This window comes from Monodon monoceros, unplaced genomic scaffold, assembly GCF_005190385.1.
Source record: "Monodon monoceros isolate NGI ecotype Baffin Bay Population unplaced genomic scaffold, NGI_Narwhal_1 Super_Scaffold_18, whole genome shotgun sequence".
NCBI lineage: Eukaryota > Metazoa > Chordata > Mammalia > Artiodactyla > Monodontidae > Monodon > Monodon monoceros.
Window position 1 is genome coordinate 26,594,564 of NW_021703774.1, and position 18,252 is coordinate 26,612,815.

Sequence of the window (18,252 nt, forward strand, 5' to 3'; positions counted from 1 at the left end):
AGGATGTGAAGGGGAGAAAGAACAAGAGTTGGTGCCCATAGTGTGTGAGTGCCTCAGTTTCCCCATGGCTCCATCAGCACATGGGGTTGTCACTGCATCTTGTTTTAGCCACTCTCACAGGTGTCCATTCTAGGTTGTTCCTTTAAAAAAATTTTACTGCTAAAATTTGTTTTGAAAAGCAATGAATATATATCATGTGGAATTTCTGTTTCTTTGTGAGAATAAGCAGATTTGATCAGAGCACTTTGATTTCAACTCTGACTTATTTGTTTCAGATCTTTTTTTTTTTAAGAAAAAAACAGGTGAAGCCCTCTGTGCATCCTTTCACATTCTATTTCTGTTGGCTCAGAGGTGACAGCTTATTCTGAATTTGTTATCATTTCCATGAATATTTTAATGTTATTTCTATCCATAATAACATATAATGCTGGTTTTCATGTTTAAAGCTGTATCTACCTGTTAGCACACTGTACATATCATCAGGCAGCCTGTTTTTCTTCTCTTTTTTTTAAATTCAACATGATGTCTTTGAGCATTCTCTGTGTTAGTGTATATAGCTCTAGTTTATTCATTTTAATTACTGTATAGTGTTCTGTTGAACCACAGTTTATTTATCCATTATCTTGTTGATGGGTTTAAGCTGTCTCCGTTTTTCCCCCGTTACAAGCAGTACATCTCTGTGCATCTGTAGGAGTGGGATTCCTGAATCAGATGTGTGTCTCTAACACACTAGCGCTACTCTTCAAAGGGCTGGTACCAATGTTCACTCCCGCTGCAGCATGTGAAAGGCCCCATTTCTTTTCTCTCCCTCTTCACCAGCACTTAATGTTGTTAGCTTTCTTCTGTTTGCCAATCTGGTTGGTGAGAAATGGTATTTCAGTGCTGATTTAATTGGCAATTTCCTGATTACCAGCTTGGTCAAGCATCTTTTCATTAGCCTCTGGGTATCCTCGTGTGAAAGGCACATCCACATCTTTTGTCCATTTTTTCAACTAGATTGCTTGTTTTTCTTACTGACTTGTAAGAGTTCTTCATATATTCTAGATTTGCATCCTTTTTCACTTGTACAGATCACAAATATCTTCCCTCAGTCAGCACAGTCTGCAATTTGCCTTTTTACTTTGCTTAAGATGTCTTTTTTAGATAAAAGTTATTAATAACAACATAGTCAAATTTATCAGTCTTTTTCTTTATGATTTGTTTTTTTTGTACCTAGTTTGAAAATCCTTCCTACTCTGAAAACGTAAAACTATTCCCTTCTATTTTCTTCTAAAAGTTTTGAAGTTTTGATATTTTTTTCACTTAGGTATTTAATCCATGTGTAATTACTTTAAAAAAATTATATTAAGGATCTACTTTTATTTTGTTTTTCCAGATGAGATAACCTATTGACCCAGTACCATTTATTAAACAGTTTAGGGCTTCCCTGGTGGTGCAGTGGTTGAGAGTCCGCCTGCCGATGCAGGGGACATGGGTTCGTGCCCTGGTCCGGGAAGATCCCACATGCCACGGAGCGGCTGGGCCCGTGAGCCATGGCCACTGGGCCTGTGCGTCCGGAGCCTGTGCTCCGCAATGGGAGAGGCCATGGCAGTGAGAGGCCCGCGTACCGCAAAAAAAAAAAAACCCAAAAAAACTTTATTTTTTCCTTACAGATTCAAAATGCCAGTTGTGTCATATATCAAGTTTACAGATATGCCTGGGTCTGTTTCTCAGCCTCTGTCTGTTCCTTTTCTGTTTTATTTATTTATTTATTTTGCCCCTTGTGCTGCTACCACATTCTCTTAAGTACAGTAGGTTAATAAACACTTTTAATATTTGATAGGCTTGTTGCTGTTCCTCGTTCTTAGTTTTCAAAATTGTAGCTGTTCTTGGCCTTTTGTTCTTCCATGTGCACTTTTTGATCAGTGTGTCAAGTTTGATCTAAACCACCAGATACAGAGAACTGTGGAGAATCTGTGCATAATTGACATATTTATGATATGTGATCTTCTCATCCATGAATATGGTCTAATTCTCCATTTATTCAGGCTTTCTTTTATGCCTTTTGATAATATTCTATAACTTTCTTCACAGGGTCTTGAACATTGTTAGAGGGAAACTTGTCCTTTGATCGGGATTTCTGTGAGGAAGAATTTTCCCCAAGAATACTTTCTTCCTTCATCCACTTCACCTGGGAGAGATGCAGTCACTCATCTGGTGTCAGATTTGCAAAGGCTAACTCAGTTTAGCTCTATCCTGTTTGCTTTTAGGGAATAAGAAGCCTGTAGTGAGCAGGCATTTTCTTGTTCCTCTAAAGTAGTCTGTTTTTTGCTGAAAGTCCTGTTGAATAAAAGTTGTGACAGTAGCATCCTTCTCTCATTGCTGACCCCAGCGAAGAAGTTTCAACATTTTTTTCCATTAAGTGTGATGTTTCCTATAGGTTTTTTGGTAGATACCTTTTATTTGTCCTTTTATTTCTAAGTTTCTAAGAATTTTTATCATGAATGGTTATTGAATCTTATAAAATTATTTTCTACATTTATTGAAATAATTGTATGTTTTTTCTCCTTTATTCTGTTTACAGGTGAATTAAATTGATTTTTTACTTGTAACTTTAAATTTTGGTGTGATTTAAAACTTACATAAAAATTGATTTGTACAAGGAATACTCATAACCCTTTACCCATATTTACCAGTTGTTTACATTTTGCCTAATTTGCTTTATCATTCTATATATTCACATACATATATATATATACATATACATATATGTTACTTATTTTTTCTAGAACCATTCTATACTAGATTGGAGATATTATAAAACTTTACCCCTAAATACTTCAGTGTATATTTACTAAGAACAAAAACATTCTCATATATAACTGGAGTTCAATAATCAAATCAGGAAATTAAACACTGATCCATGACTGTTCCTATATGTGAATGTTAAACCAATCTCGCATTCTTAGAATAAACCACTATGACATGACATTTTATCATTTTATCTTCAATATATGTCATTGGATTTTATTGGTTTTCTTTTAAAAAAGAAAACATGTGTTTATGAAAGAACTTGGCCCTATAATTTTCTTCTTGGTAAAGATCTTTCTCAGTTTTAAAAAGTTGGGAAGTATTCTCTTTTTTTTCCATTCCCTGAAAGAGTTGTAAACAATTGGTACTATTTCTTCATTAAATTTTATAAAGAATTTACTCCTGAAGGAGAGAGAAGTTTTTAAATTTGGGATTCAATTGAATAGATAAAAGACTAGATTTTCTTTGTTTTTGTATCCATTTAGCAAATGTTTTTTTAACTGTCATTTAATCTAATTTTCTAGTTTCTTGTCATAAGTTGTTCATAATATCATTCTATTATCTCTTAAATATATGAGGATATAGAGTTTTGTCCCCTTTTTCATTCCTGATATTTTTATTTGTGCCTTCTCTCTTTTTTTCCTTGATTAGTCTTACTATGGATTTATTAATTTTATTACCTTTTAAACAACCAACTTTGGTCTTGCTGTTTCTCTTTTATATCTTTGCTTCCCTTTTTATTAACTCTTATTTTTCTGTTTCGATTTTCTTCTTTTTGCTTTCTTTGGACTTAATTTGCCACTCTTTTTCTTTTCTTAACTTCTTAAGATTGATACTAAGAACAGTGATTTTCAGCCTTTCTTCTTTTCTAATATATACTTTTAAGGCTATAAATTTTCTTTTAAACACAACTTTAGCAGCTTTCCATGAGCTTTGATATATAGTATTCATCATAATTTCAAAATACTTTCTAATTTCTGTTAAGATTTCTTCTTTGACTCAAATAATGTAGCAGTTTATTACTTAATTTCTAAATATATGTAGGGATATCTAGTTTTATGTAACTGATATCTAGTTTAATTTTACTACAGTCAGATAATATACTTTATATGACTTCTATGCTTTCACATTTTTTGAGACTTTCTTTATGGTAATATTGGTAAAGGGTGCAGGTGTACTTGAAAAGCATGTGTACTTCAGTTCTTAGGTGCAATATTCGAAATAAGCCAAATAGTTCAAGTTTGTTCATCATATTATTCAATTGTTTTATATTCTTAGCAATTTTTTTCATCTTCTTAATCTATCAGCTAATGAGAGAGGTGTGTTAATATCTCTCTATGACTTTGGATTTGCCTGTTTCTCCTTTAGTTATGTCAGTTTTTGCTTTGTACATTTTTGGTCTATGTTATAAGCTATATATAAATTTAAAACTGTTAAATTTTCCTGATGAATTAACCTTTTATATATGGCTAAAAAATTCCAACCTGATAATCTTTTTTTGTTGACTTTAATCAGATTTCATTTTTGTGATATATTGTGACTTATGTTTTCCAATCTTTTTCTTAGTATTTTTTTTGCATTCCCCCTAATTCCTCTTGGGAAGTTGATTGCCCCAACTTTGTTTCTCTTGCTGGTTTGGAATTCCTCAAATATCTATTGATCACAATCACACCTACCTCCATTTTTGGTATAATGGTAAACAACTCTAGCTTTACTTTTTAATAAAAAATTAGATTTTAGTTGTATTTTTTCATTCTCCATAGTTATAATTGATATTCTATCCATTTCCATACTCACCACTTATTTTTCTTGCTTGCATACCATAGTTTATCTTTGGGTTTAGTTTCATTTTCTTCTTTCTTGCTAAAGAATATCTTACAGTGAGAATCTGTAGGGGTGTAAGCAGTTAATCTTTGTATATCTGAAAAAAAACTTTATATCACTTTCATTGTTAAATGGTAGTAGAGTTCAGTATACATTTCTTGTTGATGCTTAATTTTCCTCAGCACTTTCAAGATATTACTCCATTGTCTTCTGACCTTTATCAGGGCTGATTTGAAATTTGCTGAGTGTCTAATTGTTATTTCTTTGTGAATAATTTTCCTTTTTATCTTTTCTCTTTATCTGTGTGGTTCTACAGTTTCACTATGATGAGTCTAGATGTATATTTATTCTAGAGTGTTGGAGAACAGCTCTCTCTCTCTCTCTCTCTATATATATATATAGATAGATAGATAGATAGATCTCTCTCTCTATATATATATATATGTGTGTGTGTGTGTGTGTGTGTGTATACTTTTTTCTGTGTCTTACTGGTGAATTATTCAGTATTTCCTTCTAATTAGCATTTTTTATACTGTCCAGTCTAGAATTGATCTTATTTATTGAGTTTTTTTTTAATGAATATATTTTTGTATCCTGGTCTTGGAAAGTTAACTTTTCTCATATATACCTGTTCTTCTTTTATTTCTTCCCTCTTCATATTTTCCTGGTCTCTTAAAATGAAAATTATTATATAATTTGTGTCTTTTTGCATTATAAACATGTATTTTTAAATTTAAAAAAGTCTTTTCTAGGCTGTTCCATAAGACTGATTTAATCATAAATGAATTCACATTTATATCCTTGATTTCATTCTCATTAGATTTCTTCTTTGGTTGGGGATTTTGGTTTGTATCCTTATTGTTAGTAGGAAATTTTTGTTTATGTTTTCTCTCTCTCTCTCCACCCCACCCCTCCCATATTTTCCTCTCCCTATAGTGATTTTACAGTTGTTCAGAGCCATTGTGATCCAGGCCTCTAGTCCTTAGCCATTTCTACTATTTCAAGGCTTTCTTTTCATTGTAATATTGGGGATATCTTATTCACTAAATTTGATTGAGGTCCTTTGTCACAAAACCTTTTCCTTGTCTTCCTGTCTCCCTAGCCAAAACCCCAGTTTGTCAGCAGCTTAATTTTTCAGATTCCTTTCATCCCAGCTCTTGCCTTTCCCAATGAAAATGACTCTAGTTCCCCTTTCACATGGAGCACCCTCATTCTGCAGGAGTGAAATTCTGGATCATCGCTACCTGCAGACCTGTGGTTTCAGCTGCTGCTCACCACTTTTTTTTTTTTTTTTTTTTGATACGCGGGCCTCTCACTGTTGTGGCCTCTCCCGTTGCGGAGCACAGGCTCCGGACGCGCAGGCTCAGTGGCCATGGCTCACGGGCCCAGCCGCTCCGCGGCATGTGGGATCTTCCCGGACCAGGGCACGAACCCGCGCCCCCTGCATCGGCAGGCGGACTCTCAACCACTGCGCCACCAGGGAAGCCCTGCTCACCACTTTTTGTTTCTATTACGGGGTGATTATTTTGAGGCCAGTTATTTTGCCTTTGTTTTGTTTCTTACCTGACATTGCTATGTCTTTGCAGGAAAGGGGTGTGAGACACCACATGAACTCACTGCACTGGCTTGATCAGAGCTCTATCCTGTTCTTGAATAGCTCTTTATCCTTCTTCCAGTCAGTGTCACCCTTATGGTCATGTAGTTCTGGATATGGCCTTGATGCTGGGCCTGGGTGATAATAGAAGACGCCTTCTACTCACAGCTCCCAAAGGATTTCCTGCATTATCTCTCAGGGACCTTTGCCTGGGAAAGGAGGTATCAGTTGCAAAGGCCATAAGTGTTCCCTGTAAGGGTGGTCCTGGAGGAGAGGGGTGCATGGAGGATAAGCAGTGGGCTTTTTTTCCAGCCTGCTCTGCTCCACTAAACTTCCCAGAGAAAAACAAATGTTTAACTGCCAGAAACATAGATGTGGAAATGTTGAAAGAACAAGAAATTAGTTGCCTACATTGTGTCACTTTTTTATATTTCTTATGAAACTCAAAAAAAATCTCAAAAATTCCCAAATAGAAAATAAAAGTGAAGAAACATTATGAACCTTTTTTATGTAATTGACTATAATACAGAGTAGAATTGGAATTTAAAATTTCTTCTATAGTTATTTTATATTACTTCTTCCTAATGAATTTCCTTAAGCAATATTTGAAAAAAGACAGCACATTTAAATGATCTAATGTGTATATTAATTGGTTCATAACATTTCTTAAATAAAAAATTTCTAGTGAGTTTGAATTATAACTAAATCAGTACACTGTGTAGAACTCTTTAATTGGAACAAATCTAGATCAAATTCTTTTTCCAGGATAAAGCTGAACATAATGGCTGGTTCAGTGTAGACTGTCTCTTTATAGCCTGTTAACACAATATAGAGGCACATTCAATTTTGTGTGCACATGTATGTGACTACAAGGAGTTAAAAACCCAGGTTCTCTTAATTCTGAGAGCATGTGGTGGCCAGCCCAGAGCCAGATTGAGCCATGTTAATTTCCCAGAAGATTTCAAAGAATTATCTTTTGAAAAGGGGAAGTTTGGCTAATAAAAGCCAGGATAACCTCCGGCAGTCACATGGAGAAGAATAGAAACAAATTACTCCTGGCTTGTTCGACATTGTTGCTGGGGGCTTTCTCTGGCCAAACCAGACTGCTTTGTTTTTCTTTACTCCAAAGAGGGAAGTTATTTCAGTAATGTCCTGGGAAAGGCAGGAGTACAAGGTTGTGCCAACTGCTCATCTGTGTCTTCTTTCTTAGGTTCAGCTCTTTGGGAAGCATGTGAGGACTGTAAGGGCTTTGGTGCCATCAGGTCCTGGGTTTGGATTCCTGTTTTGCCACTGACATCCAGGAAATCAGAGAAATTTATGTTTCCACTCTGAGCTTCAATACCTGCATCTCTTAAAGAAGATAACTAATGCCTACCTCATGGCCATGATGGCGAAGATTTGGATATGATAAGGGCTGTGATGCACTAGGACACAGTAGGTGCTGAAAAAAAATGCATAGGGATTCCCGGATTCCCCTTGTGAGATCAGTGCCTATCTTCCTCTCTGACAGTTCCTGAAACCTCACCTCTCTTGTAAGTAGGTTCTTGAAAGTTGGAGCCAGATGACTGATACAGGTTCTCTGTGAAGATTAAGGAATTTGAAAATAAAATATCGGTTATCTATCGGCTGTAGAACGAATTACACCCAAACTTAGCAGTTTAAAACAGCCATTTCACTGTGCTCACAGCTTCTGTAGGTCAGGAATTTAAAAAAAAAAGCACAGCTCCATGGTGTTATGACCTCAACTGGGAGAATTCAAAGGCTGAGGGAAGAAATCCTGTGCAGGTATCTTCACTCACATTCCCCGCCCAGTGAGGCCCTCATATTAGGAGTACAGCGGCCTTTACTATATGGCAACCATGGGTCTGAAAGCAAGTTTCCCAAGAGAACCAGGCAAAAACTGTAACCCTTTTCTTGTCCTAACCTTGGGAGTCACATAACATCATTTCTGCTGGGTCTCAAACCCCTCCAAGTTCAAGAGGAGGCAACAGGCTCCACCTTTTGATGGGAGGAATGTCAAGATCACATTGTAAGAACACATGAAACGGGAGCTTTTGTTATCGACTCTTTGGAAAATACAGTTTGCCACAGGGGTGAGTCAATAATAAGTCCTTGAAATTTTTTACTGGATCTGATAGGAGTGTGAAAGATAGAGTTGAGGAGAATATCTACAATGCCATTGACACAGAGAAGGGAACGTAGAGAAGTAGACAATGGGATAGGGTCAGTCTCATGCAGGCGATGAGGAAGAAAATAAAAAGGGGAAATAAGAGTCAATAGGACTCTGAGGTTTTGAACATGGATGCTCAGAAGGGTGGTGCTGCCATTATCTGAGACAGGGAAGTCACAGAGAAAAGCAGGAACTCCCTCTTCCCTCTTTACTCACCACAGACTTGCTCATCTTCCAACAACTCACATATATGTCTCAATCTATTTTGCATGCATGCCCTTTGCTTTTCACGGATCTGCATGTTAGCTCAGATCCTGAGGTCTCAGTAAGTCCCTAAGGGGCTGGGATGATGACTCTTGGAGAGATGACATCAAGGGCTATAACTGGAAATGAAGCCATTTATGAATCTGGTTTTGTATCAAGATCCTGTGTTAACTAAGCTTTCCTATATAGCTAAAAATCCAGGAAGAAACAACTGCCCATGTGGAGCTTCTGCAAAATGTTTTAATACCATCGTGAAAGGTATGATCCAAACATTCCCTGGGGAAGGCTCTCGGGTTTCTTTTATAGCATGATCTGTCCTTGGAGATCAGGCCCTTAGGAGAGCCATACTTGATCACATTTTCAAGGCTCTGCTGGCAGTACCTCTTCTTCCCTGGTCTCTGCTATCCAGGGTACAGAGATGGTTTAAGTAACTTCATCCATTCCAGAGAAGCTTAACTTCACTTCATTCCAGAGAATTTTGGGTTCCCAGGAGATGTCAAAAGGAAGTTAGTTATAAGATCAGTTTAAAACATTCTAAATGAATGCTATCCTTCTCCTAGTGGCCAGGGGAGGCTAAACAGTTATTCCAGAGAAACTGCCCTTGCTTAAACATTTCAGGAACTGGCCTTTAGGAATTGTTTTTGAAGTCACTCCATGAAACCATCATCATTATATACTTTGTTTTTGACCCCAAATTGCCTTACCCACTTTTATTTGCAAGTGACAGGAATTAACTCAATTTAAATGAAAAAGCAAATTTATTGGCTCACATAATAGGAAAGGTTGGAGTGCACCAGCATCAGGTATGGCTGGATCCAGGGGTTTAAATTGTATCATCAGATCTCTGCCTCTTTCAGTTCTCTCTGTTGGTTCAACTCATTATGTAACACTACAGATGGCTTCCTGAAAGTGCCAAGAAGGAAGGCTACCAGCAACCCCAAGACTACGTCATCCCAGTTTAGCAACCTCAGGGAAAGGAAGGCCTGCTCCCCAATAACTTCCCCTTCCCCATTCCCACCCTTGTTCTTACATCATTCCCAGGCAGGACTCTGATTGTCCCAGACTGAGCCACGTGTCCATTGCTGTGGCTTGGAGGGAAAGATTTGTTACTAGGAAAAAAAAAAAAAAGTGCAGGCAAGGCACATGCTCTGGGAAGACAAAAATAGTAGTGGCTAGTGGCTGTCTCATCTGCTTTGCTCAGCATTCTTGACACTGATTAATCTTTAATTGTTCACAAAACCAGCCCTGGGAGCTTGTTAGAAATGCAGATTCTCAAGATCTATCCCAGCCCTACTGAATCAGAGCCTGTAGTTCAGCAAGATCCTTTGATGAGTCTCACGTACATTGAATTTGGAAACAGGTGGGCCAAAGGAGAAAGGCTGGCCAATGGCTCTGAAGGAGCTTTCCTAAAAGGACTTTGAGAAGGGTCTACACATGACAGCATGATTGGAACAGGCAACCAGCATGCCCAGGCTAACACCACAAGGAAGGAAGCAGGCCTGGGCACCGCACTGGTGCCCCAGGCAGGGATGCAGACACCGTACCACAGCCTGAGGTCAGAGGTATGCTGAGTGAAGGAAGTGATGCTGATTCTACTCACCTTTTGAACAAGGCACCCCTTGAGTTCCCTGAGCACAGCACCGGGAACCTGGGTGGTCCAAGTCTGCGGAGGTGCCTTCAGTGGCTTCTACAGAGAAGAGAAGAAAGCTTCAAGGCAAGAATGTCAATTCCAGGGCTATTATAGTGCAGGCAAAAGCTGACATGACTTTGCTCTCTCTCTTTTTTTAACATAAACCTTTTTAAAACAAAATATTGAATACTACTGTCAGTCATTAGAATGAGTCTGAAATTTAGATCCTATCTAGTTGCAAATAGAGCCACTTCATGCACAAGACTTCAGGCAAAACACAATCATACCTAGACAGACTTTGCCCTTTCCCCAGCACATTAGTCATAGGAGTTGGATGCGGAAATTAGGTAAATTCTCAGTCAACTCAATCAGTTCCTCTCTCATTTACTTATTTTAAATCGAGTATTTCTGTAAGAAGTGCTGCAGAGATGAAAGCCAATGGAAGTGTAATTAGATAGAAAGTTTTAGAGGACTCAAGGTCTGGACCAAAGACTGGAATTGCTTCCTGCTGTCTGTCTCGAGGCCATGAGGCCTTGGAAACACAACACTGGAATGCGACGCAGGCTATAATCCAAAGTGATGGAGAGCAGATTTCTCCGAGTCTCCAGGCTATGCTTTCCCTTCAGGGATGGGTCTTCCAAACAGTGTCCTTCCCATGTGTGTATCTGCTCAGGTTGCCACACAGTCCAGAGACCTCGGGAGATGCTTTTGCATGCAGAGTCCTACCAAGTCCTAGAGCGTGGGGTAAGGACATAGTCTCCAGAATCAGACCCACTGGGTTTGAGTCCTTTCTTTGCCACTTATAGATGCGTGATATTGGGCAAATTACATAACTTCAGTCTCTTCAACTATAAAATAGGGTTAGCAAAGGATCATTGTGAGGATTAGATGAGAAAATGTGTATGAAATGAGATGGCAGAGCACGTGTCTTTTCCCAAGCACCTGGCACGGAGGAGGTATCAACTCCGGATGTTAAAGCACTTAGCTCCCTTCGCAGAGCATGGAAAGCACTTAATTCACAGTAGCTGTTATTGTCCCCTAACCTTTGTTCAGTTTTGTATGATACTTTCCTTCAAGATGCTGCACGGTCAGCATCTGTTTCCATTCACATATGATGAATATGAATTAACATTAACTCAGTCTTGAGAATTTCATGACATACGTCCTTGAGATAATTGGACACACTCTGAGGTTTCATCGAAATGTGGAGTCCTGAACAAATGTACGGTTCACAATATGTAGTTATTGGTCTTGATCACGTTAGGAAGAAGGTTCTGGCACCCACACTCATTCTTTAAGGTCCCCGAGGCTCCTCTTGTAAATAACCTCTTCCTGTGCACAACCCAACAGGTCTTGGGGGACTTGAGTTCGTGATTCTCTTAGAGAAATCGCTTTATTCCCTTTTGTTATTTTTAGTACTGGGTCTGTGCTCACTTGCAACAAGTATTTGGGTTCCTGGCTTCCATTAATTTTTCCTTTGTTCATTCTACATAGTTGTTGAGCACCTCATCTGGGTCAGTCAGGATACCATGCACTGGAGGGAGTTAAAAATGCCAGCTTTAGGTAACCGCTTTCCCCTCCAGCCTCTGTCTCCATCACTCCCTTAGCCGCATTTGGGAACAAGCATGTAGGATGCTATCCATCTTCCCTTTACTCTGTACAATCTCTTCCCTTCATGGAAAACTGGAAGTCTTTCCCACTGGAAAGACTATAAGACTATCCCCAAACTATACCTGTGTCCTGAACTCTTTTCCAAACCCAGGACTCACATCCTCAAGTCTGGTGGACACACTCACTGGCTGTTGGCTGAGCCTCATTCTTAGGGCCTTTTGAGTATCTCTTTTGTGAATTATAACCAATTTCACTCCACCAGAATTTTTTTTTTTTTTTTTTTGCGGTACGCAGGCCTCTCACTGCTGTGGCCTCTCCCGTTGCGGAGCACAGGCTCCAGACGCGCAGGCTCAGCGGCCATGGCTCACGGGCCCAGCCGCTCCGCGGCATGTGGGATCTTCCCGGACCGGGGCACGAACCCGCGTCCTCTGCATCGGCAGGCGGACTGTCAACCACTGCGCCACCAGGGAAGCCCTCCACCAGAATTTTTGAAGGGCCGTGAAGATCTGTGTTTGGGTCTGTTTGCTTATTTGTTTCTTCACTGGCAGTTTTTCCTAAGAATACCTTGGCCCTTTCTTCTTTACTGATGTGCCCAAGCAAATCACTCCCCCTAGGACATTCTGCTCCTCTCACTTCCCTGCCCTCAACTGTTTGTTAACGTGACCCATCCCTAAAAGGTTCAGTTCAAATGTTTCTCTGAGAAGCCTCTTGGGCACAGCTTCACCTGCACCAGAATCATCTCTTCTCAAATTCCCTGGAGTCTGCATGGCCTGAATGACTCCAGGTTCAGGACTCTGAGTGTTCGTGTTGGGGTTATCTGGGTGCTAGTTCCACAACCCCCCCCTTCCCCTTTGGGGAAGCCCAAAAGGGCAGGGGGACATCCTGCATATTTCTGTCTCATAAAGCCTCTAGCAAAGTTTTCATTAGCTGGATGACCATAGGCGACTGACTTACCCTCTCTTCCTCTGTAAAAAGGGAATCTTGTTACCCAACCTCACAGAATATTTCATCTAACAACCTGGCTCAGGGTTCCCCATAACTCAGTGTTAGATATGTTTCTACTTTCTTTGCTCACTCTTTGTGCTTCTTAGATGTTCAACGCATATTTCCTGAATGAATGAGTTGATTAATAAATGCATGAATCAGATGGTTTTCTATTCCAAAGTGCTCACAGCCCTGATGATGTTTATATTCATTGATGCCGAGGACATGATTATTATGTAAAAGACTGTAACTATGGACTAGTTCTTCTATTTCTCCCTCTTGGGCATTGTTTAGGACTTGGGGTAGGACAAAAGAGTAATTCAACATATGTAAACACTGGCTGTTATTCTTTTAAACTTTTGCAAACCTGATAGTAGGAAAAGGCTATGACACTGTTGTTTTAATTTGCATATCTCTGATTACCAGTGATTTGAAGTACTCATGAAAAAGCAACAGAAATACGTGTTTTAAAGCGCTTGAAGGCTGCTGAGTACTTCAAGTACTCAGGCGCATGATTTTGAATGGCTGGGCATGGAGGCTAATGCTGTCAAATTCCCACCACTTCCCAGGTTGTGAGGTCACACAGAAAGTAGTAGACCAGTTGCGCGGCCAGAGAAGACTGGTGTTTCAGCAAGGGCATCTCCCTGGCAAGCCCCGGGAATGCATATGCGGTCCTCTGACCTGTGCTGTGCTTTGTCACTGTCAGAAGCCACGGCCTTCCATCAAGAACCCTTTCCCTGGAAATCTCTCTCTTGTTCTCCCGCCAGTGGTAAATGAGTTCTTACCTCAATGCACTGGGAGAATGCTTGAGCCTTTCCCTCCTGCCCAGAGTCTGCACTTCACTCCTCAGGATCCAGGGAATGAGTGACCACCTTCCCTCAGTCCAAAGCCCACCTTTTAGGTGCTCCCTCCCATGTCAGGACAGACTTCTGCCCAATGTGGATGAAAGTGAGAGCAAATACACTGTCCCACTGATGGGACTCCACCCGCTACCTGAGGAGTCTGGCCTTAGCTTTGTGCTTCTCGTGGAACAGCCTTCACCGTAAAATGACCAGGCCATTCAGTCTTGGATATTCCTACCTGTGGGGCTTTGGTAGAAGGTCAAAACGGGCTTCAGCAACTCCTGTCTGGTCTCTTTCGGGAGTCGTGCTGCCCAAAGTGATGTTCAGCCTCCTACATCCTCCTATTGTCTGCTCCCAATTTCCTGTGAGCCAGTACTTGGAAAATAAACTTAAAAACATATCAACTAAGAGCAGAAAATAATTTTCAGAGACCATATAATCTAAACCCATTTTTAAGAAAGTAAGGAGAGAATGTGCCCACCATTAAACAACCTTTTACATGATTACGCACAGCAATCTGACTTTCCTATTCTGATCTTTGCTATACCTTTTCCTAACTCAAAGTCCCACTGCAGTGTTTTTTCCTAATATAAGGGAGCAGAGATGAATTCAAACTTCATCATGTCTAGATAAATCACTTTACTATAAAAGATGTTGGCTTTTCCCTGGTTTCTAATGATCAAAATTATACACATGCTGATAGATAGACAGGTAGATAGAGATGGATGTATGCATGTATGTATGTATGTTGGATTTCAACCAGGTTCCACAGGTACACGTGTAAATGTGCACCCCATTCTTCATTGTCACTTCTTGTAGTGATTCAGTCAGGCAGGAAGAAGCCAAGGTCAGCATGGCAACTGGATTCAGAATGCCTCTGAGGAGGGTTATCCCCTGCCCGTCTTGAGTGATGGGGACAGAGGTACCAAAGGCTATGGATTTCAGGACTGCTATCAGCCTGGTGCCGTCCTTGACCCTCTCTTCCAGGTGATTACCATGTAGCAAATCAATCAATAAACAGTTATCATGTGTCTGTTAAGTACCAGGCACTGAAGGCCTCTGAGGGAAATGCAAAAAAGAACAATTGAAATTTACTTTTATTCACGTAGAAAGAGAGCTGCTAGAATTTAATCAATTTTTTAAAATTTTTATTTATTTATTTTTGGCTGCATTGGGTCTTCGTTGCTGTGTGCAGGCTTTCTGTAGTTGCAGTGAACGGGGGCTACTCTTTGTTGCGGTGCGTGGGCTTCGCATTGTGGTGGCTTCTCTTGTCATGGAGCACGGGCTCGAGGCGCGTGGGCTTCTGTATTTGTGGCTCGTGGGCTCTAGAGCACAGGCTCAGTAGTTGTGGCACACGGGCTTAGTTGCTCCGCGGCATGTGGATCTTCCCAGACCAGGGCTCGAACCCGTGTCGCCTTCATTGGCAGGTGGATTCTTAACGACTGTGCTACCAGGGAAGTCCCTAAAATTTTATCAATTTCATGTAAGGTAGTAAAATGTACACCTTAAAACACCTTTCTATGACTTCTGATAAGTAGCCAAGTGAGGCACTTTACCCAAATAATTAACTGCCTGGGTTGAAATTCTGACTGTGCCACTTACTAGCTGCGTGGCCTTGGCCATGTTAACGCCTCTGGGTGTCAGTTTCCACCTCAGTTAAAACAGGGTCAGAGTAGCTACTTTAGTGTCTGCATAGGGCTGCCATGAGTATTCAGTGATGTAATCCATAAAAAGTGCTTCGAATGGTGCCTGGCACATGGAGAAAGTGCCCTGAATGTTAGTTACAATCACCATTGACCTCCCTTCTGGCTGTGAATGTCCAGGTCCTTGGCAACCCTGCCTCAGAGCTTAACAGTGAGGTCAGCAGCACAGGAGGCCATGGGTGGCAGAGGAAGGGAGAGCTGGTCTGATGCAGGAGGTCAAGGAGCTTTCGGGCAAGTTCCACCTGGGAGTTCTTGGTTTTGTTTTTTGTTCTTGTTGTTATGAAAGTGTTCATACACACAAAACAGTGGAGAGAAATGTGTAATGGATGCTTACCAACCCATTTCCTGGATATGACAGTGGTTAACATTTTGCCATATTTATTTAATCTATTTAAAAACAATTTCACTAAAGTGTTTTAAAGTAACTTAGAAATATTACATTTCATCCCTGCATGCTTCACTGTGTATCTCTGAAACATAAGGACAATTTCTTCCAGAAGCACAGTATCATTGTCCCACCTAACAAATCAACAAGCCCGTAGTCTAACACCCAGGCCTCCTGGAGTATTTCAAATGGCCCTTTTGATTTCAAAATACACTGCTGGGGAGGAGACCATTCTGAAGCCAAGATATGAGTGGCTGTAGGTAGGAAAGAATGTTCCAGGTGTTAGGATAGGGAGGGGGACGTACTGTTGGCCACTGTCCCTCTTGTCCCCCTGGAAAAACATAGCCTGGTCTGAGGTCCTTTGTGTGACTGTGTTCATTCCAATTTGCTTCTTTCCAAAGGAGGAAAACATGTTTTTGAAGGGTGCTTGACAGACAGGAAAGATATTAATAAATGACATGCAAATTTCTTAATTTTGCTTTGGCTGGATATATGATTGCTACTTCTGAAATACAGGCTGGTGATGGAGCTTCTCTTTTAAAAAAGATTTCTGGAGCTCTGAGGGTACGTTGGGTTGTCCAGCTGAACATGGCTGGTGGCTGAGGGCAGAATCACTCTGACCTGAGAGGAAGTAAATAAGGACACGTTCAAATGAAAACTGGCCCTAAATAAGAAGTGGAGAGTTTAATTTTGAGACTGCTTCTTGGGTGGAGATACCACAAAGGTTTGACTGAAAAGCTGAAAAGTTCTTTTTATAGCCCTGTTGCTCGCACATGCGAAAGCAACTTCATCGACTGGACATTTTACACTTAGCTTTTGTGCTGGGGCTGCTCCTCTATTTCTCCTTCAATCCCACGTGTTGCTGGGTGGGAGCCACTGTTCACTGTTCTGGCTTGGGTGCCCTGGGCTTCCCAGTTCAAACAACTCTTCCCCTTCTCCTAGGAACAGGGGTGAGGGCTCTCCCCATCCGTCTACGAAATATGCAGGGACCCCTCTGGTCAGAGTGTTGGCCTGTGGTGTTGCAGGGTCGGGCCCCAGCCCCATGATGCCCAGGAGCAAAGGCCATGGGCTCTGGAACAAGGCTACTTGGACTCAAAGCTGGTTTTCACCACGTGCTCCTGGTTCCTCTTCTCTCTAGGGCAGTGAATAGCCAGTCTTTCAAATATGCTGTTTTCTTACATTTACACCTTTGTGAAGATATTTTCATTTGTTCTGGGAAAGACTGTCCTTCCCTAAGAATGAGTGAATCACATTATAATGTAATGAAGAAACGCTGCAACTACAAGTTGAGGGTGAATCTTTTTTTTTTTTTTACATCTTTATTAGAGTATAAATGCTTTACAATGGTGTGTTAGTTTCTGCTTTATAACAAAGTGAATCAGTTATACATATACATATGTTCCCATATCTCTTCCCTCTTGCATCTCCCTCCCTCCCACCCCTCCAGGCGGTCACAAAGCACCGAGCTGATCTCCCTGTGCTATGCAGCTGCTTCCCACTAGCTATCTGTTTTAAGTTTGATAGTGTATATATGTTCATGCCTCTCTCTCGCTTTGTCACAGCTTACCCTTCCCCCTCCCCATATCCTCAAGTCCATTCTCTAGTAGGTCTGTGTCTTTATTCCTGTCTTACCCCTAGGTTCTTCATGACATTTTTTTTTCTTAAATTCCATATATATGTGTTAGCATACGGTATTTGTCTTCCTCTTTCTGACTTACTTCACTCTGTATGACAGACTCTAGGTCTATCCACCTCATTACAAATAGCTCAATTTCGTTTCTTTTTATGGCTGAGTAATATTCCTTTGTATATATGTGCCACATCTTCAATATAAACAGACCAATCACAAGCACTGAAATTGAGATTAAAAATCTTCCAGCAAACAAAAGCCCAGGACCAGATGGCTTCACAGGCGAATTCTATCAAACATTTAGAGAAGAGATAACACCTATCCTTCTCAAACTCTTCCAAAATATAGCAGAGGGTGGGACACTCCCAAACTCATTCTACGAGACCACCATCACCTTGATACCAAAACCAGACAAGGATGTCACAAAGAAAGAAAACTACAGGCCAATATCACTGATGAACGTAGATTCAAAAATCCTCAACAAAGTACTAGCAAACAGAATCCAACAGCACATTAAAAGGATCATATACCATGATCAAGTGGGGTTTATCCCAGGAATGCAAGGATTCTTCAATATATGCAAATCAATCAATGTGATAAACCATATTAACAAATTGAAGGAGAGGGTGAATCTTAATACAAGACGGCCATGTGTTTCCTGCTAGGTGTTCTTAACTTCCTGGCTTATTTAGTTTTAGCAGAAGGAACTCAGTTTTCATCACCCCTTTTTTTAATAGACATGTTTTCTCTTGCCTTGGAGTTCATGTACTTAAAATAAAACCCCATGAATCCCAGGTTCAAGAGAGAAAAACAACTGGTTATGCA